The sequence below is a fragment of the Equus caballus genome, chromosome 22 (genome assembly GCF_041296265.1).
Source record: "Equus caballus isolate H_3958 breed thoroughbred chromosome 22, TB-T2T, whole genome shotgun sequence".
NCBI classification, from domain to species: Eukaryota; Metazoa; Chordata; class Mammalia; order Perissodactyla; family Equidae; genus Equus; species Equus caballus.
The window spans coordinates 25,905,719-25,928,153 of record NC_091705.1 but is presented as its reverse complement, the minus strand read 5'-3'; the positions used below and the strand labels follow the sequence as shown (position 1 = coordinate 25,928,153).

General features: G+C 42.7%; 1 protein-coding gene across 12 annotated transcripts in view; it reads right to left on the bottom strand.

Annotated features, from left to right (window-relative positions):
- Window positions 1-22,435, bottom strand: part of RALY (RALY heterogeneous nuclear ribonucleoprotein) — a 77,845-nt gene that overhangs the window by 18,726 nt on the left and 36,684 nt on the right. For 2 of the 12 annotated variants that reach the window (XM_070247329.1, XM_070247336.1), the window contains exon 1: window positions 9,392-9,567. The exons of the other annotated variants lie outside the window; for them this stretch is intronic. The gene's annotated coding sequence lies outside the window, so the exon portion shown is untranslated. Of the gene's footprint in view, window positions 1-9,391; window positions 9,568-22,435 lie in introns of those variants that run through there. 12 annotated transcript variants of the gene reach the window in all.

Sequence of the window (22,435 nt, the reverse complement as noted above, 5' to 3'; positions counted from 1 at the left end):
CCTGTAGGGAGTTTCTTGAGAGCAAGATGGACATCACATTCATTTCTGAATGCCACCATACACCCAAGAGTATGATTGGCTGGGGGAGACGAGCAGCTCTTAATCAGTGTGCCAAGACACAACAGTGTATCTTGAATCTTCCAGGTGCATGGCCAAATTTTCATCAGTGTACAAAACTTCTTTTTGTTCTAACTGAGCTTACATGGTGCTATCTTTCAGCACAACCAGAGCTGAGTGGGTCATATGACACAGTGTAGAGAGGAGTACAACCTGCTGTTGTGATTAGTGGCCTTCCATCAAGCAGGCGCCAAAGCCTGAATGTTTATTTCCATGTGAGAGGCCATGTAATATGGTCAAGAGAGTAACCACTGAAACTAAAATGCCTTCCGCTCTGCCACTGAACTAGCTATATGACATAACCTTCGGGAAGTGTCTTAAGTTCTTTATGCTTCAGTTATCTCACCTGTAAAACGGCAATAGCAATACATATCTCTAGGGTTGCTGGAGGATAAAATAACTTAATTCATTTAAATATTTAGAACAATGTCTGACACATTAGAAAGTATGCAAATATTAGCTACTGCTGCTATTATTATTGTTATTGTTTGAACCTGCAAGAACCTTACCTTGTGAGTATGAAAGGGAAGGTGGTGAGTTTATGCAACATTACCCTAGAGCTGAATTGTGATCAAGGAAAGAATACTGTGCGTACAATGAAGTCTCTTCAAGTGTGTCACCAAAATTCTAGTATTTGGAAATGTGCCCTGAACATAAAAGGAATCACAGGAGTAGGTACTCATTAAGTGTTGAATGAATACATAAGTGAGTATCTCGAGTTAAGCGGCCCCCAAAGAATACAACTTGACAAAGGGGTCAGGAAGATGCCCTTAAGTGAAGGCTCCCAGAAAGGCCTCTTTGTACCTTGAGGACCCAGAAGGCAGGTTGGGCTCCCCTTCTGAGCTTGGGGCCTCAAGGGCTAATATTCCAAGAAACTTCTGCTTGCTCACTATTCTGTCTCTCTGATGGAACCCCCACGTTCTGTGGCTACTCTATTCTGAATAAGGCTGCAGAAGGCTGTGCCATGGTAGAGTACACATTCCCATTTTCTCTATTAGATGAAGTGACGGACTCTCCGAGGAACACAGAGCGGGAGGCCTAAACTCTCCCATAACAGGCCTCGTCCTAAGTTAAAACACTAATAAGGGGATTATCAGCTTTGGATTCCTGCTTGCCTGTGGAGCCCTGGGTCCTGAATCCCACCTCTATTAACTGTACGTACTTGGGAAGGCACTTCACTTCTCTGAGGTTCAAGGTTTCCCATCTGTGAAATGGGGATGAAAATCCCTGCCCTGCCCACTTGCAGTGCAGGTTGTTGTGAGGGTCAAAAGAGACAGCATATACAAGTATACTGTTACCTGAGATGTGCTATGCAACTGTGGACAGGAATATTCCCTGGGGTGGACACCTGCTACAGGTCTTCCTAGACAGAGGCACCCAGGCAGGAAGCCAGTCGTCCGGAAGGAGGTGGATGGTGCATAACTTGGGACTGCAGTCAAGCACTATGCCCCTCAGGTATAAGGCAATTGATTAAAATCCTTTCATGTGAAATCAGTATTTTCCTCATTACAACAATCCTTCTTGAAAACACCGAATGCCACCTCTCACAGCCCCACAAAAGCTTGATCCTGCAGACAGCATATATACGTATTTTTTAAAAATTTCTCACAGTCAGACAAAAGAAGGTAAGAAAGTCGACCTCTCTCCAGGGTACTGATCTAAATATAACTTAGGGCTCTAAGCATCATCCCACAGTGCCCTATGTTTGGCCCAAAGGGGACCACTGAGAATGACGCCATAGTCATAGCTACTCTGCCTTTGTCGTCCTGGTAACAATGTTAACTCCACAAACATTACTAAGCATCTGCCTCTTCACTATCGAGCCAAGTGTAAGTGTGCTACCTCCTGTTTAAGACCCTTCAATGGCTTCTTCCTACCACCAAAAACCAAGTCCAACTCCTTTAATGTGGCTCACAAGCCGCTTCAAGAGTTAAGGCTACCAAATCCTTACACAACAATCCTCTGAGGGGCTATAAGTCACACTCACTTTACAGATGAGTAAACCCTAGTGCAGAGAGGCAGTCAGTTGACCAAGGTCACACAGTGAGCAAGTTAGTATGAACTGGGTTCTTCCTGAAGGGCTGGGAATCAGACTCCAAAGTATAGACTTAAGTTCAAAACAACCTTTTCTTGGACTAGTCTATACAAGGCAGGTATGGGGATGGAGCATTGTATGGCTCAGGGAGCTGCTTAGACACTGTCCCTTGTTGGAGACTGCCAATCTGACCTCTCTCACTCCCAGAGCTGCAGCATCATTAACAAACTTGGCATAATGACCAAAATTTTCATTTGCATGTAACATGGTACACGTTCGCATATCTAAGTTCAAGAGACCCTCTACCACAAGCAACCAAAAATCCAGTACAACTTGGCAAAAAACTAGTCAGCCCCCAAGACAACTAGCATACACATCCAATACTAATGAGCTTCTAAACTAGTCAATTCAACTGATCATGACAGAAGCAGCTGTGGTATCTACAGTCTTTTCCCTGTGATCATCTTGGAAGAAATTAACTCCTTCTGGTCCCCTTACCCCTCAAAAAAAAAAAAAAAAAAGACACCACACTAAACAAGTTTCTACACTGCAGTAGATGGTAAAAAAAAAAAAAAAGAAAAAAAAGAAAGAAAGAAAGAAAGAAAAAAAAAGTTTTCCCAAAGCTTTAATAGATGTCTCAGCTACAGGAGCAAGAGCACGGGCTTTGGACAGAGACAGACCAGGGTTTAAACCCAGGATCAATTGCTTACTTACTAGGTGTGTGACCTTGGACAAGTCCTTAAATTTCCTAAGCCAGTGTTCACTACTAGGCATATACTTCTTCCCCCCACATACTGAGTCATTCCCTGATTCACATACTGAACCAAGCCCTGCTGATTTGGCCTCCTAAATATTTTCAGAAGGTAGCCCTGTCTCTCCATTCTTAATATCACTCTTCAAATTCATCCTGCACACAGCCACTAGAATAGTATCACCGCATCACTCCTTTGCTTAAAACTGAAATTAACGTTTTTCCTTCATTATTTCAAAATTCTTAGCCAATAATTTGAGTATTTGTACTATTTAGTGTGTCTATTTTTTTAAATTACCATAAGAAATCACCTAAACCCCCCACTCTTCTATAGAACATAACTACTGTTGGCATCTTTGTCTATTTCTTTGCAGGGCTTTTTTCTTTGGCATTATATTTGGATTATGTAGTTAGATCATTCACTCAATCCTGTAACAATTTTTTTCAATTAACATTATAACATATTATATGTTATAACATATTTGTCCTTATTGCTGCACAGTTTTAAATCATCATTTTTTATAACTACAAATTTTAATATCTCATAGTTTTCCCGAGTGGATTCATCATAGTTTAGCTTGGTCATAGTTTAGGTGGTCATTTAGGCTTTTTCTGACTACTCACTACTATAAATAATAGCATCTGAGGGAAAGTTTATTCTATATATTGGATTATTTCCTTAGGACAGATTCCCAGAAGTGGAATTACTGTGTCAAAGTGTATAACATTTTTATGGCTCTGGAGATACACTGCCTAAGTGCTTTCCAAAAGTGCTGTACCAATTTACACTGCTATCACCAATGACTGCTGCTTTCATGGCAACCTCACCAGAATCGAGTATCATCATAATGTGTGTGTATAGGGGTGGGGGTGTTAATCAGTAGAGGAAACCCAAATCCTCACTGTTGTTTTCATATATATGTGAAGATAATAGTCTCCTGTGTTTGTTTACTCGTTTTTGAGTCTACAGAGTTTTGATGCCACAAAGAAGTTATTGTAGGTTCCTAGGCAGAAGAAAAACATGCTGAAAAATTTATTTACTCATTTATCAAAAAATCATTTCTTTAAAAAAAGTCATTTATTGAGCACCTATTACTGTCACTGTACAAAGTATAGAAGAGAACAAAGTACAATCCCTGACCCAGAGGAATTCACAATCCAGTGGTGGAGATCTCAGGAAAACCAGAATCTATGTTTCATCTTGATAAGGGCTATGACAGGAACACTTGGGAACTCAGAGGCATGTCACTTAGCAGAGAGAAAGGAGAGGAGGGACTCAGAGAAGAGGCGTCATCAAGAAGTTCTGATCTTGTCCAGAGGAATGAATTGAAGTTAGCCCACACACAGATGAGAGACAGAACATTTAGGAAAGAGGAAAGTTGCAGAAGCTGAACAGAGCTTCCGTATTTAAAGAATAACCGTTATGTACTGTGGTTTGGCTGGAGTGTAGGCTGTAAGACTGCATGTTGCAGGAGATGACGGCAGAGAGACTGGCAGAGGACAGATCAGAAAGAGCCTTGTGAGCCACTGAAGAGCCTGGACTTCACGGGAGTCATGACCCACTCCTATGCCATATGCAGGACAGTGCTCAGTAAGGAGGCAGTCACAAGTCCCTATAGCTCTTAGAGACTGAACCATACAAGTCAACCCCTGATCAGAGCATCTTGTCTGTGCTGACTTCTTTTTGTCTATGTGTTAGTATTCTCTCACTAAGCAGCAGCGAACTTTCAGGGTATTTTTTACATCACCTGGCACATTGCTAGGCACATGGCAGGAGTTCCAATAACACTCATGGATCAGTTGGTGGTACCTCATGCAATAATTCACACATTCACAAAGTCCCTGCTGCCCTGGCAAGGCCCCTACCAATCTCAACAGATGCTCAGTCACTGCCTCTCTTGGCAGATGTCCTGCCTCAGAGAGCTACCTCCCCCTTCTTGCTCATTCTGCCAATAAAAAAAATGTGCCTAGGTACAATAAGCTATAAAGTATGTGATAACCAGGGAGCACATTGGGTGGCCAGAGGGGAGGCTTGAGGGACATAAATCCTTCTCCACAGTACATCCCTCAAGCCAAGGACTCCCTCAGCCCTATCAGCAATTTAGGAACGCCACCACCTTCCCCCCATAAAAATAAAATAGGGTTTTCCAATTGAGCATGTTAAAAGTCTCCTTTGAGTAGCTACTGACCTTCTCTAAGGTATTACTACTTCCTACATTAACAACAGCTGCTTTAATGATGACAAGGATATTAATAGGGTGATTATTTCAACAATTAATAGCAAGTCATTCTTGCCCTGCTAGTTGCAGTACGAGCCGTGGGCAGTGGGATCTGATGTACTGCCTAAGATCCATCTGAGGAGACTGTATTAAAATGATCTGTTTCTGTGCTATCTCCCCTCCTAGACTGACTGTGAATTCTTGGATGGCAGGGACCACAGCCTATTTCAGCACAACATCGCCCCCTGCCTTTCAGGATAGGCCCTGTCCCAGAGTGGGTACTCACTCACGGAGTATGTGCTAAACTGAACTCCATGTACCACTGCCCCTGTCCCCATCCAAGCTTTTTAAGAAACAAAAAAGCAGGCTGTACAGATAACAAAGCCAGGACAGACTTGGGAGAGACAGGAAGGAGGCATCCGTACAGGGCAGTCCAATCCACCTCAGCCTTTAGGAAAGGCTGTTTTGTAATATAATAAATTATCATTATGATTTATTAATTGCTTATTATGTGGTAGATGCATTGCTAAGTATATTACTTCTCATTCTTACAACTTCTCTTTGAGGTAAAAATTATATCAAGGTCACAATGGCCCTTTCTGAGGCCGTTTTAGGAGAATGACTCAGTGTCGGACTATCTGGGTTCAAATCCCAGCTTTGCCATGTATTAGCTGTATGATCCTGGGTAAATGACTTACCCTCTCTGTGCCTTAGTTTTCTCATTTTACAAATGAGAATAATATTACAGTACCTTCCCCATAAGGTTGTTGTGAGAATTCAATAAGATAATGCACCAGCAAGTTAAGCATTCAGGAATTTTCTAAATGAAAATACTATTACTATTGGCCCCATTTAACAGATGGCTCCAAATATCACACTCTTAACATTAAGTTAAGGTTAAGAGAGAGACTGCTTCATCAATAAAGCAGGACCAGAATCAATTTCTGATTTAGTGATGAAGGCTGGGGCCACAAGGAGCTTTCTGAGCACAAATCCATTGATGTGATGCCCCTGATGGAAACTCTTCAGGAAAGCCTTTGTTTCCCATCCCCCAGGCATATTCAGTCACTCGCTCCTCTGGACCCTGCTTATGTTCTATAGACCTCTGCCACAGCAACATTTGCTGCATTTTTGTATTCACATATCTGTCTCTCTCCATTAGACTCTGAACTCCTTAAAGGCAGAGACTCTTATTAATCTTTGTGATCCCAGCCTCCAGCAATGCCGTGGCAACCGGCAGATGCTCAGTGAATTTCTGCTAACAAACAGGTAAAAGAATCCTAGGTGGGCGCTGTGTCACACATTGCTTAACAATGGGGATATGTTCTGAGAAATGCATCATGAGGCCATTTCATTGTTGTGCAGACATCATAAGGTGTACTTACACAAATCTAGATGGTATAGCCTACTACACACTGAGGCCATATAGTACTAATCTTATGAGACCATCGTTGTATATGCGGTCCGTCATTGACCAAAATGTCCATTATACAGCACATGACTGTAAGTGGTTTCCTAGTATTTCTGACGTGGCAACGCCTTAAAAGTGAACTGCATAGTTGGTGTTCATAAGATGAGCCCAAGTTCCTCACCCTTCAGTAGGGCAGAAGGACAGGCAAGACAGTGATGAGAGAGAAAAGAGGGCCAGAGTACAAAGCTAGGGACCACTGGTATCTGTGGTTCAGTAGCTCCTACAGGGAGCAGAGGCTCAAAAGAGGTTCAACCTGCAGCCCAGAGATTGCTGAATCTGGGCTTTCTGTAGTGGAGAATATGTAAGAGGTCTTCACCAAGCAGAGAGCAGCAAAGGCTAGAAACACCGCGATCCTTGTCAGCAATCAACAAAGTGAGTGAGACTCAGCCCTCCTTCTCTGAATTATATGGTGACGCTGAGCAATGGGCCCCACCATGCAGGCTTAATGGAAAGAACACTGGAGTGTTCAAAGACCTGAAGTTCATTCCTGGGAATGTACTAACGTTTCAATTAATAAATATTTCTTGGGCATCTACTCTATTTCAGGCTTGCACTAGGCACCTGTAACACAACAATGAACATATCACTAATTTGCTGTTGGACTTCTCTGAGCCTTAGTATCCTCATATGACATGGGAGATAACCACTGTGTCACAGAATTCTTTTGAGTATCAGATGTGTTTTCAAAAGTCTACTATACAACTTTGCTAACATAAAGGTTATAATTTTACTGGATCTGAACTAGAAGGCTTAGTAAATGCAAGGATACCCCCACCAAATGCCAAGGACAACTCCCTCTGGGTCTGGATAGAAATCCAGCAGCACATTCCTACACACTGAATTCCATGGTGGAGATAGCAAAGGAAGAGCAGAAATTTGACATATTCTCTTCAAACCCCTCTCAGGATCTTTTCCATAGTTACTGGTGTCAGAATGTTCATCATTGGGAATTGCACTGAGGGCCTCTTGGATGAGCCCCCAAATACAACTGAAACTTCTCAAACCAAGAACAGATTTAAAGACTCTTTGGATTACAGGCACCTTTCCATACACTGAGCTAATTACCCGACCCTTGGTCCTTCAGCTGTTGAGAAACATTTGGTGGTCATTAAGCCTGTTGTTTCCTCATTTTCCTGCTTACTAGGATAAACACATCAAAATGGAAAGCTTGACGCTCTGACAATGCTCTCTGATTAGTGGTTTGCAGAATCCTCCCTCTGTAATTTTATGATTTGCCAGCTAGAAGAGGAAGAATGGTGGAATGCAAATAGCGGTGTGGCCCAAGAGGGAGTCGGGCACCCTGAACTTTAAACTTGGTTCTACCATGGATTAGCTCAGTAAATTTGGTTACAGACCTTAGTTGCCTCATCCAGAAAACGGAGAAACTAGATCAGATCAGTGTTGCAGGAACTCTTCTGTGGAAGACCTGTGTTCCTCAAGACGTTAACGAGAGTTCCTCAGAAAGGGGGCTCCAAGGTCAAATAAAAATAGGAAACTCCGCATACTCCATTCCCCCCTCCCACCCCCAAGAATGACATGCACACTAAGGCTCTGAGGAGTCAGCAGTAAAGAAATGTAATTCGCATTATGCGATCTGACTTTTCCCAGATTATTAACATCTGTTCTGAGGAAGACATACTAGAACAGACCTCTAGAGTCCCTATCAGCTCTAAGCCCCTGTGATTTGTATCAGAAGTACCCAGAGGCAGGTGCCTGGAGCATCCCTGCTTCCCTCTAATCCAGTTGTCTTAACCCAGTGAGGCACTTAAATGATACTCTGGTAAATAGGAATTTATAACACGTAGTTTACTTTATTGTAGTGAGTACTAATTTTCAAAGGCTCAAAATACAAGATACTTAAAACAAGGAGATGGGAACCTGTAGTTACTGAGCTCCTAATACCTATTCTTTACTGTGCCGGCACTTCCCATACATTATATATCATTTAATCCTTAGACAACCATAAGACGTAAACATTGTTTCCTCCTATTACAGAGAAGGAAACCGAGGCTTGGAGAGGTTAAGTAACTTGCCCAAGGTTATGCAGCCACAAACTGGTGAGCACCAGATTTCAAACCCAGGATTACTTGTCTCACAACTTTCAGTTCTGACTGGGGCACTGTCACCCTGATTATCAGATAGTCACTAACCTTCCCTGGTCTCAATTGTCAAGTAGGAATAATAATCCTTGCATTGCTTCCCTCACAGAGCTGTTCCAAGACTCAAAGGCAATAACAGGTATGAAAAGGCTCTACAATGTATAAAGATATGAATATGAGAGACAACTGAAACCTTGTAAATAAATGTTGATATCTCCTTTTATGATTTATAAGATACTTAAGGTTCCTGCGGGCTTCCCATCATGGAAGTCAATTGTCCTTATCCCACTCACCTCCCTAAACAGTGCTCCTTAAAATTTTCCAGGTAGGATTTTGGATAAACAGGAAACATGTCAATTTCTCAGTATTGATTACTCTTCAGACTGTCTGTCTCACTAAGCAGCGAATCTGCTTAAAGGAGTCGGAAGTAAAAACAGCAGAGTGGGCAGGAGCCTGGTGAGAGGCCTATAGATAGAACAGAGGCCAGATTGGCTGTGGGGCTAGATTCTCTAACCTTACCTTGGAACATGTCTGGGAAATTGGTCTAAAGGGTCATTTGGGACAGCAGATCATAGAAGCCTTTGTATGAAATCCATCTAGGAGACCAACAAGTATGTGTAGGGTGGGAGGAAGGGAAGGACAAGGGGAGGTGATGGGAGTCGAGTTGGCCAGCTTCACTTTTTCTGGGATGGAAAATACCTTGGCAGGGACCTAGGCATAGAAACAGCAGTAGATGGCTACAGGGCTCTCAAATCATCTTCCAGCCGTGCCTGGGATCACACCCTCATGATCCACATTGCTGTGGCCATCTGCTCCCTCCAGCTTCTGGCAGACTAAGTCCAAAAACAACAGCAAAGCATTCTTGGAACCAGGCCCTAGCAGGGGACAGAGAAATAAATAAGAAAAGTTCCTACTCTTAAGGAAGGCACTGCACCAAGATGGTCTGAGCCTAACCAGAGACTCTCTTGTACAGAAAAGTCTCTGGCTGATAAGGTATATTCAAGAATTGTGTGAACTGGTAAAGGGGCACATTTATATGGTGACTGACAAATAATAATGCACAACTGAAATTTCACAATGTTATAAACTATTGTGACCTCAATAAAATAAAAAACAATAAATAAAAAAGAATCGCATAAATGAATCAAAGGAGCCTACATTCTATGACTTAGGAGCACCTGTTTGGTGTCAGAAGCCCTGGATTCCAGCCCTCATTCTGGCATGAATAATTCAGCGACTGAGAAAATTACTTAACTTCTGTAGACCTCAGTTTACTCACTTGTAAAGCAACCTCTGTCTACCCTGCAAGTTGCTATGTGTAGCCAATGAGAGAACGGTTGAGACGGTACTCTGTAAATGGCATGAGATGGAATAGTAGGAGCTGATGGAACACTGGGGCACATGGTCTTAAAAGTTCAGAGCCCAGTCTGGGGAAGCCTTAAAAGAAGCTCCCTTTCTTTCTCCCCAGCCAACTTATGTCTGCTTTTCTCACATTGGAGATGTTCTTTGCATTTTCAGTGAAGCGAGAAGGAAATTTGCCAGTCAAGTTGGGGACGGAAACATTGCCATCTTTCGACTTTTCAAAGTTTATTTGAAACTTTACTGTACTGCAAAAGACAGCACAAGATTTGGATTTATAATCCTAGCTTTTGTTAATCGAAAGCTATAAGACTATGAACAAGCCTTAACCTGAGTCTTAGTTTCCTAATCTGTAAATTGGGGAGAATTTTCTTAAGCCATAATATTGTGGTGAAGATTCAACTAATTAATAATGGAAAAGTGTTTTGTAACCCACAAAATGCTGCACAAATACCAGTCATTACAAAGCTGTCTTCCCATCAGCTCATGAGCTACACGGGACAGTGGTTATCACCACCTGACAGGTGAGTGATCAAAGTTTAGAGAAAATACAAATGGTAACACACAGTTCAACTCTACTTCCTCCAGCAGAGGTAATTATTCCTTTGATTTATTATAGGAGTTGTTCATTAGTCTGTTTGCCTCATTAAAATGACAGATCTCTGAGGGAGGGAACTACATGCATCTTATGCCTTTTTCTACCCCAATTCTCAACATGGCACACCTAAAAGATGTTAAATAAGTATTATCTGAATGATGATCAACATATTGGTAGCAGAAACACATCTAGAACCCAGGACTCCTAATACCAGGTCTAGGATTCTTATAACCATAAAGTGGCCAAAACCTCATAGATTTGACTCATCTTAACTTCTCATCTCTTCCCTCCACTCTAGCAAGACTCAACTTTCCATTCCTGGAAAGTCTCTGGGCCTTTATAGGCACTGATCTCTCAGCCTTGAACACTCCTCATCTTCTTTGCTGAGCTAATTCCTATTCACCTCTCTGTCTTGGAGGCCTTTCTAATTTCCCCTAATACTGGGTCAGGTAGTCTCTCTCCCCTCATCTCTGTTTTGTTTATCGCAGAATCCTAGCACACAGAATGTGTCAAAAGTATCTGTCGACAGTTGAATGAATGAAACATTGAAGCTAGAAATCCAAAGGTGATGCAGGGGAAGATTCCTGGCCTGGAAGTTAGGAGGCCTGATTCCAATTTCAGTCCTACCACTACTGTGTGTGGTGATCTTGGGCAAGCCCCAGTCCTTCTGTGGACCATCCATAACTGAGTTATCATCTACGAATGATCTCAAAAGGTCCTTTCAGTACTGACAATATATGAGACTTAGACTCATGCTAAGTGCTACATGTGAAGAACTTCTGAAGCCAGCTATGTGCTCCACAGTATGGGAGGCTCAGCATCCCCACCCCATGAGTAGCACCAGGCACACTGGACTCTGCTGTCAGCAGCCTCCCACACCATTGGTTTACTTAATTTCTCCTGATGAAGTGCCAAGAATAAATCGTAGGTGAGCAGCAGAGCATTTTAATGAGTCCAGAGCCTAATGAATCTTTTCCTTCCTGTGTCAATTAGAATTTCAAAGCTAGGATCCCCAAGGACCAATTTATTGGGAACAGACAGAAGCCTTTTGTTCATCAGCTGCTACCTGCCCTGGCCCTGTATGTCTGCTATGTAACAATCCTGCTTACTCAGATATGCCACCTGGTGAGATAGAGACTGGCCTGGGAAGCTCCTTCTTACCCAACATTTCTGAGGCCTGACCTTAAAGAATGAGAGGAGGGGGTCCAGAGCATTTTTAAGAGGGGTGGGGAGGTGGTAAGAGAATTAGCAGCCTTGACTTTATTGCTACTTCCTAAGGATACTGGTGTTCAAAGAGCTAATAGCAACAGATCAACTTGCCATTCACCCAACTAAGTCTTGGGTATTGTGTGACACCTATTTACCTAAGATACTTTGAATTCTCACAACCACCCCAATAGCAGGTATTAACAACATTATTTTACAGACAGAGAAACTGAGGCTCTGAGAGATAAAGTAAGAATTAGCCTAAAGAACACAATTAGTGGGGCTGGCCCCATGGCCGAGTGGTTAAGTTTGCGCACTCTGCTGCAGGCGGCCCAGTGTTTCGTGGGTTCGAATCCTGGGCGCGGACATGGCACTGCTCATCAAACCACGCTGAGGCAGCGTCCCAGATGCCACAACTAGAAGGACCCACAATGAAGAATGTACAACTATGTACTGGGGGGCTTTGGGGAGAAAAAGGAAAAAATAAAATCTTTAAAAAAAAAAACAAAACACAATTAGTAATTGGCAGGCAAAGATCTGAACTCATATCTGTGCAATTCCAGAGACTGGGATCTTCCTATAAAACCACAGCAGCCTTGTCCAGGTGCTGACACAGGGCCAGGAGCTGATGTCCTAAATGGCAGAGATGGTTGTGGGCAGCCACAACCATGCTGGACATTTGCCACCAACACACTGTCTTTTGTCCAGGTACAAGCAAGGGTGGCTGTACACTCCTGATCCTTCCATTCAATGGAGTTGGCAAGCCCCTTATCCCCAGAACATAATGCAAATAAAATCACCATTAACACTACCCCCAGGATCTTACCCCAGAAATCTTTTCATTTGTTTGATTCATGAGGAGTTGCCAATCCTTAATCTAATGGCTCCCAGGTGCCCAGTTCTCTGTCTCCTATCTTGTCCTCTCCAAGTCACACAGGGCCAGCCCAGCAGCTGCTACTGTCACCAACAGAGGCACATTTTCCACGGTGAGCAGGTAAGCAAGTCAAGTTTCCCAACAGTTCTGGGATGGAATTTTAGGGGTCTGATGAGAAAAACACTTAAGGGTGAAGGTCAAGAGGCCTGTCCAAGTTTACACAGCTAGAAATAGCAACAACTAGAACACAGGTATATAGTGAATCCTAACCTGGCATCTACCTACATACAGCAGGAATAAGAAAAATACAGAAAAATTGAGATCAGTGCTTTTCAAAATTTTTTTAACTTTTTATTTTGAGATAAATGTAGATTCACGTGCAATAATAAGCATTTTTTAAAAGCACTTAGCACAGTACTGGCAAATAGAGACCCACCCAAGAAGTGTTAGCTATTAGATAACCAGAAATAAGGGAGAGGGCATTCAGGATGGGCCTTTGAGGAAGAGTAAGGAAGTTTCTCTTCAGGGAATGCTTGAGGTGTATACATATAATACCTTAAATAATCTTTCCAGTGGCCCCATCAAGCAGGTATTAACATCTCCATTTTACAGATGAGAAAACTGCTCTCAGGTCAAGTAACTTGTCCAAGATTACTATGTCCCAGTATGTGCCAAAGCCCAGATTCAAATCCAGATATATCCAACTCCGAACCCTATGTTCTTTCTACATTGCTTCTCCGGAGACAAGACTGGGGCTGGGCTTCAAAGACAACCCCAGTAACAGACTGGAGGTTAAGAGCTGGCTGCCCAGCTCAGGGTGGGGGTAGCATAAGGGTGCAGGATTTTGCAAGATCTCGTCTTTGCAAAGGGTGGTAGTTCAAAGACCCTGGCCAGAATAAAACAGTAAATTCACATGACAGAAACCAAACAGAAAGCTAAAGTAAGAGCAGGTGGCAGAGGGCCACTGAATGCTAGCTGCTCTTGCCGACTATGTGGGCCACAATTTGACTCCCTTTTGCTGGACACTAAAGAAAAGGAGGTAGCATGGAGAAAATAGAGAGCCAGAGACTAGGAGGCTAAGGAAATCAAGTTCTGCCACTAACTAGATAAGTGGCCTTGGGCACGCCACTTGTCCTCTCTGAGTTCCTAATACCAGGGAGTTGAACTAAAAGATGTCCAAAGACCTCAAGCTTTGACTTTCAGGAATCATTCTATTACCAGGTCATGTGTGCAAATGTGGGTCTGAGAAATAAATGCTACTAATGCTGTGATTAAACAAAGCAGCCTGAAATGAAACAAAACAATGGTGTGACAGGAGCCCTGGGGACAAGGGGAGGGAAAGAAAGCTGGGTGAGGGAGAAGAGAATGAAGGAATTAAGTGGGATTCAACTTAATCTTGGGTATAAGTCAGAAGACAGCAGGGAAGCAAAAGAAGGGAAGCTGAACCAGGGTAGTACCAATCCTGCCCTTGCTACTAACTTGCTGTGTGGCCTTGGCTATCAGCCTCATTTTCTCACTGGCCAAATGGACCTCAGGACCCTATATGTTCTGGCCTCAGCTATCCCCTCTCCGACCTTATCTTCTGCTTCTTCCCCCCTCAAGGTGTCGCTCCAGCCACACTGCCTGCCTTCTGGTTTTTCTACAAACACGCACTTGCCTTGGGGCCTCGTCCTGCTCTTCTCTCAACTGGAAATGATCTTTTTCCTCCGAGAGGCCTTCCCTGGCCACTTTTTAACCCCTTACTTCTGCTTATCTTTCTTCATAACACATATGAAATGATATAATAAGTAATGACTTACTCATTTTCTGTCTCCCCCATTAAAACAAGTTCCACAAAGCCAGTCTTTGTTTTGTTCACTACCATACCTCAGCTACAAGAGTAATATCGGGCATTTGTTGAATGGATAACTGCACGGATGGGTGGATGAACTATTAGTCCCTAAAGTCCTTCCAATTCTGGCATGCTATGATTAATTCATGGGTTCATGGAACTGGTGAGTATCTCAGAAGTTCAAGTCCAGATGAGCTTAGGTCTAACCTGTCATTTTGGCTCTATTTTTCATATTTGTTTGCCTAAGTAGATCTTCAAAAACCATCTCCAAATGTCACACACACATCCTAACACACAGCTTACTCATATGCACAAATAGACAAATACATATCACTTAATTCAAGAATCATTATGGTATGCTATGTGTGAAACAGAGTACACACACAGTATTTCCTTAGCCTAGAATATTAGGCCTTACACAGTCTAGCTCCAACTTACTTGGATAACTTTAACCCTAACCACACTCCATTCCTGAAATCCTATATTCTGGCTACATTAGGCTGTTTACTCTTTTCTGAAACACACATGTAAGCTTCTGTGTCTTTGTCCTCACTGGTCTCTGCTTAGAACCTACAGACTCTGCTTCACAACTGCCAAATACCTCATATTTCACAATTGTCAAATGTCTCATCTTTCAAGTCCAACTCAAATATCACCTTTTGTGAAGCCTTCCTTGATGTCTCAGGCAGTCAGTGTTCTCCTCCTCCATGTTTCCAAAGTGCTCCACATGATTCCATTATAGTGATCAGCACTGTAGTCTACTTTACCTGTCTGTCCTCCTTGACCAACTATGGGCTCCGAAGGCCCTGACCATGAGCTTGCATTCTTCTTATCCCTAAGGACCTATCCCTGTACCTGGCACAAATATTTACCAAATTGGATGTTAACATGGCACTACAACTAAGAACATTTCCTAACCTTCGCTGGCAGACTTGATCAGGTAGTTCTTCCTTCATATTGTCCAAAAGCTGGTTTCCCTAATATTTCTACCCCCTAGTATGAACTCCTAAGGAACAGAGAGCCTGAAGAAGAGACTGCTGGAGAAAAGGATGGAAAGAAAGGGGAGAAATAGTCTTTGCAGAACCTTGAATGTCATGCTAATGAGACTGGATTTATTCTAAAGGTTTTATGAGCAGGGAAGTGATAGGAATAAGATCTGTATCTTAAAACCCATGGAGAGAGAAAGGAGGTAATATTTCAGCAGCAAAGACTGGAGGTGGGGAGACAAGTTAGTTGACAGTTAAAATAGTCCCAGTGAGAGAGGATTAAGATCTGGCTTTAGATGGTAGCAGTGGGAATCAGAAGAATGGGCAAAACACGTTCAGAGACAAAACCACATAATGGCAGCAGTTGCCTACTCTACCTGAGCAGAACTCCGTGCTCAAAACAAACTTCCTCCAGATGGAACTCTGTAACCTCTTTGCATCCAAAATGGCCCTGAGGGTAACTAAGAGTAGGGGAAAAGTCTCCTTGCCCAGCGGAAGGAAAACAGGCAAGTCTAGGATTAATAAACATCAAATTCCAGGCCAGTGAGGAGGGCTGTAGGAGAGAGCTCAAGATGTTGCTGATGGCTACTATCTGCAGAAGCTCCAGCAAAGAAGTCAGGTCTGTGCCCTGAGCAGAAAGGTGGCTTCCTGGGTTGGGACAGCTCTAGCTGGCTTCAATACAAGAGGCTCTAATCATTTTCAGTGGTGGTACGTTACGGAAAATTAACCACAACTTGAAAGTAAGGCAAAAAGATGACTGTTGATCTTTTAAAGTCATGTTGGAACATTTGTTAATATGCATCTGAGAGTCATCTGATTACTCTTGGAGAATGGAATTTTGTTTGACAAATGGTTAGAGCCCAAATGTTTAAAACTCTGCAAAGTTAGGGGGCAGCCCTATGGCCAAGGGCTTCAAGTTCCGTGCACTTTGCTTCGGCAACCTGGGTTCGCAGGTTTGGATCCTGGCACAGACCTACTCCACTCATCAGGCATGCTGTGGAGGCATCCCACATACGAAATAGAGGAAGATTGGCACAGATGTTAGCTCAGCACAAATCCTGCTCAAAAAAAAAAAAACCCCCTCTGCAAAGTTGGAGGTTAATGTGTAGAAAATTGATATGGTGCACTTTTTGCACGCGATGAAGATTACATTTCTCTGCTTTAAAAAAAGGTTAGCCACAACTAGAAGGACCCACAACTAAGATATACAACTACGTATGGGGGGGGTGGAGAGATAAAGCAGGAAAAAAAAAAGGTTATGTTTTCATTAGGACGTTAATCAATTTTGGATCTAATTTAGCAATCAAATTTCAGCAATCCTTTTTCCACTAACAACGTAAATCCAGTTTCTCAGCTGTTCTCTTTCTGCTCGTTCCTACATTAATGAGTTGGACAAAACTTGACAAGGGCTCACCATATGTATAAGAATTATGCCCTGACAAAGTACATATATCCATAGGCCTGCCTACTTTACAGGTGCCAGATGCCAGGAGGTAACAGAAGCCTGACATCCAGGCATAGGATGTTAAGTGGAACAGGTGGTAACTTATGAAATGACATAATGACATAAACCTCAGTGTATCAGAAGGGGCATCACGCTGAGAGTCAGGAGACTTGCCACTAATTCACTCAATTTCACAATTATAAAATGGGCAAGTCGGTCTAGGTCAGTATTGTTTTACAAACTGTGTTCTTGGGAACCCTGCGGGTTTAAGGTAGATGCCTCAGGGGCTGTCTTTGGTGAGGATAATGGAGAGGCTGAACTGGTAGACTCTGGGCCCCTCGCTGTCACTTCAAACAGAGCAGCTCTGTTTCAGATATCAAAATATACATTTAAATAAAGGGGTCCTCTGCAAACTTGATGACTGTTAGTTAAGGTCCCTTCCCACTCTGATATCCTAAAATTCCATCATTTTATAGCAAATGACCCTGGGGAAAATACAGAGTCAAAAATATCTCCTTTTACCCTATGCCTCAAAATGTATCACTAGAAGAGGGTCTCATTAAGAAGGCCCTAGCAGTTGAGTAGAAATAGGTGAAGGAGGGGACAAGCGGGCAGAGGAAAAAGGGCAGAGACTAAGGGCCTGCCCCTTTTGCAACTGACGATTAGGTGGGGCCCAAGGTCAGGGACAGAACCCTTTGAGGGACTGCTTAGACTCACTGGCCTTATCAAGACTAAGGATTTGGACTCTAGCCTCTGGCTCTACCACATAAAGGCAGGTGTCTTCAGTTTCCTTACAGTAAGATCTCTGCAAGTAAAGTGCTCTGTAAACTGAAAAACAAGTACAGATTTGAGGACCTATTAGAATAATCTTACTCCAAAATCTTTTACATATGTGTCTCCTCTCCTGCCAGGTCCCTAAAGGAGGCTCACCAAGCTTGAGATGTATAGGCCCTTTGTCTTCCCTCCCTGCATTTCAGAGGTGGGCATACAAGTAGGGGCTTATTGCTTGAAATATTGCCCTCATTCAACTTTGAAAATGACAAGTACACTTTTCACCAGGGACTTGGTGTTCCATGTTGAAGATGGAAACCTGGCCTCTCATTTAATACTCTGGATCTCCGGGTCACATATCTGGGTCTTGGAGAAGTTGGCTTGAGGCAGGGCAGAGCAGAAATTCATGAGAAAACACACTGAAGGCATGAAAGATATTCTATATTCTCATTATACTAAAGCCATTGAATGTCCCTTCCTGGGCACTCCTGAACACTCTACCTTCCTGGAAAGGCTGAGGCCAGAGAGGCAGTATGGTACTCAGGAAAGAGCTTAGTATACTAAGTGCATGGAGTCTATGGGGTCAGGTGGACCTGAGTTCAAACCCCAGTTCTTTCACAGACTAGGTATGTGACAACAGGCAAATTCATTTACTTCACTGAGCCTCAACTTTTCCCTCTGGAGCTATTAATAACTTAATGAGTTACAAAGATTAAAAGAGACAATCCATTTAAAGTACCTATCACAATACCTGCCACACAGTAGGCACTCAATAAATGTTACTTCCACCAAGAAGAAAAGGACAAATAGCAAAAGACAAGGGAATGTGATTCACATGGCAGGTAGGGAGGACTTGGGGACAAACCTCAGCCAGCAGATCAGAGCTGCGAGTGGCTCAAAAATGGGAATGGGCGGATTTGGAGAGTCTGTTGTGCTATGCTAAGAGCATCTGGATCCTGTACCAGCCAAAGCAAACCAAACAGGAGTGCTTATAAAGAGCTTGTTTCTAAAACAAGTACGGGCTGTGTTATTGACACACGCCACAGGGGAATTAAGAAGGCTTTTGGCGGAGATGTTAAGAAAGCTGACCTGCTTTCAGTACTAATCTTTGCTATTACATACATATGGGTACAACTGACCTTGGCTCCAGAGGAGAAGTAAACCCTGGAATGAGACACAAGACACTTCAGTTCTGGTCTGAACTCGACCCTGAGCACATGACTTCATCTCTCAGGCTTCAGTTTTTTCCTCTCCTCCTCCAAGTAACAATAATTCTGCATATGCCTACTCTATTATCACTAGCCTCATTTTCACATGATGATATTATGGCTCAGAGAGATTAAGCTAGTACTGGTAGGAATTTGAATTCAAGATCTGCTGTCAAAGCCTTTAGTCTTTCTACCCTGCTGCATTATCTCTCAGTGTTAAATGATGGGGTTGGACCAGGTGGAACAAGGCCTTTCTGAACTTGAAAATTTATGATTGTTAGTGGCCTGAAATTATGGTTTCAAGAGCATTCTAAATACTCTTTGGCTAGACAAAGTCTGGCTAGTTAAGAAGCCTTCTCATATAAATGAAATCCTCAACATCTAGGACAAAAGCTGGGATACAAACACAACTTGAGAGCCAGAAGACAGTGGACAGTGAAATTTAGAAAGCCCTGAAGACGCCCTTGGAGAATACATCACCTGACTAATTCATTTTACAGATGGGGATACGGAGGCTGCAGAGAGAGAAACAGCTTGACTGCAAACACCAAAAAAATGGCTAATAGAGCACAAACTGGGTCCTATGCCTCCTGGTCTCTCTCATACTTGCTATCTACTCAGTCTCCAACCTTCCAGGCCATTCTGATCTTCTCTTTGATATTTCTTTTCCAAATGCTGGGTTAGACAGGTAGGTCACTGCCCCTGCAGCAAACAAGCAGACACTTCCAACATGTTCTCATTGTAGATAATGGCTCTTTCTTTGTAACTATCCCTGCTGCAGCCTTAAGTAGTACTGAAGCTACTAAGCCTTCTCCTTTGGCCTCCTCTTAACTTTTTTTTTTCCTCTTGACTCTTTGATGCCTTTGAACTACAGATCAATGTGCCTTTTGGAGGCACAGAACTGGAAGAATTATCAGCAATTATAGATCCACTTTCTACCTCATTTCTTCTTTTTAGAGCTGAGGAAACTCAGGCATTAAACGTTTTCCCAAGGTTGAGTTAGTACAATAGGGTTAAGAGCCTGGGTCACAATACTCACCTTCTACTACAATCTAATACTGAACACATGGTATCAGAATTTATTTCAATCACTGGTGGACGAACACCAATCCAGGCCAGGCATTTTTTTCATCATCTCCTATTAGCATCACAACAACCATACAGACATTATTGTTTCCATTTTGCAGATGAGAAAACTAAAATTCAGAGAGGTTAGTCCACATAGAAATAAATGTCAGAGCAAGGATTCAAACCTTTGGCTTTAGAGTTTCCTCTGTTTCTCCAGCATCATATGGCTTAAGGTTTCTAAGAATATACAGAATGGTGGGAAAGACGCAGTTAATTAACCTTCCCAAACATCAGTTATACCATAGGTAACTTTCGTCCCTTGTCCTAAGCACTTATTACAGTAACTCTTGACAGATTATGCTAACTGGGGAGATGAGGGGGGCGGGGCAATGAGGGCAGTGGCAGAGAGTGGAGACTCAGATTATAAAAAATGACAATTCAAAAGAAGCAATTTCTGCTTTTGTGTTAATGTGGTCTTTTGTAGGATAGTTCTGTTTTGTTTTGTTTCTGCATCTGCCCCAATGGATCATAAGTCACCTTTATTCATGTTCTACTCATTTCAGGATTCTAGCACCATAGTTGCCGATGCACCTTGGTTTCCTAATCTATTACTGTTTTCCATCTTGGATTTTTGATCTCTTGACTTTATTCTTAGGCTCAGGACCCTGCCTCTCTGCCAGAGTCAACATCCTTAGAACTGCCCTCCAGCTGATCTGACCTATAGGACCTGTCAGTCCCTCTTCTGTCTGGCCTGCTGCTTCAGAGAGACAGAAAGATCCTCTTTAGTTTTAATGAAAACTGGGGAAGGAAGGAGGGACTCAGAGCCTTTTGCACACTGCTCCTTCCCCCCAGGTGAGCTGGAACTTACTGCTTTCCCGTGACAGCAACCCTGAAGAAAGCCAACTATTTCTGGAACCAAAGTAATAAAATGTGGGCAAAATCCCTGGGTGGGGAGAGAACAGGGACAGCTGCTTCTTATATGAGCTGCTCTGGTGGCCTCCCTCAGATTTTCTCCATAGAATTCTCTAGGAGTCATCAGATGATTACACTGGCAGACAATGAACCATCTGCCTTACTAAGCTACAAAGTCCACTTTGGTCAGACATTCATCTCCACAACTTGAAGGATGATGCACTACTACTGATCCTGGACCTTATCAGACTCTGTCCTAGGTCCCTATCACCATAATCACTAACATTAATAGTCCCTTATATTCGTACAGTATCTAATAGTTTTATGTAGCACTGATTTGAAACATGCCTCACAAAGTTGGCTGAGTAGAAACTGTTATTCCTTGTCTATAGATAAGGAAACTAAAGGCTACAAATAAGTACCTAGCAAGCCCAGGCATTGCTCATTGAGGTAACCTCAATGTTACCTATGAGATCTGCATTTAAGCCTTATTTCTTTAATGGAAACAAATCTCTGCTTAGAATCTCAGTCATGAACAGGCAACAGAGATATTCTACTGGCCTCCAAAGCCATCTGGAAGGCTCTGAAGCCTGTGAGGTGGGCAGCTGTCTCCTCCAGCTCTGGCAAAATCTCAGAAGCCTGGAGAGCTCCAGCTTTCCATGTGTTACCTGACTTCCTGCTGCCACCTCCCTCAACTCCCACATGAAGCACACGCCTGCCCACTGGCGACTTAGGACAGGCAGGATCCAGGCTACTCAGCGCCACAGGTCTAGCCCAATCCCCTCTTCATGCTAGTAACGCATTACATTGCAGACCACTTGTCTCTCCCATTGTTTCTGAGTTAGGTCCTCTCTGAGGCTCCAGATACTTCTCCAGAGGCCACTACATCAGGAGCAAACTGACATCCCACAGGTCAGTCAAGCCTGAAGAAGAGTTTTGTATGGGCTGCACAGTGCCTTAAAAAAATGACCTTAGCCTTAAGAGACTAGAAAAAGAAGAGCAAACTAAACTCAAAGCAAGTTTAAGTTAGAAGATAAGATTAAAGTAAGAAATCAATGGACTAGGAAAAACGATGAAACCAAAAGTTGATTCTTTGAAAAGATCAACAAAATTTATGGACCTTGGTTTCCTAATCTATTACTGTTTTCCATCTTGGATTTTTGATCTCTTGGCTTTATTCTTAGGCTCAGGACCCTGCCTCTCTGCCAGAGTCAACATCCTTAGAACTAACCATGAAGAAAAGAGAGAAGATACAAATTGCCAAAACCAGGAATAAAAAAGGGTATATCACTACTGACCTTACAGAAGTTAAAAGGATTATAAGTACGTACTATGGACAACTTTAAGCGAAGAAGTTAGACAACATAAACAAAAATTATCAGAAGTAACTCAAAAAGTAGTAGAAAATCTGAGTAGACCTATAACAAAGAAAAATAGACACAGTGAATTAGTAATAAAAAGTCTTCAACAGAGAAGCCCAGGCCCA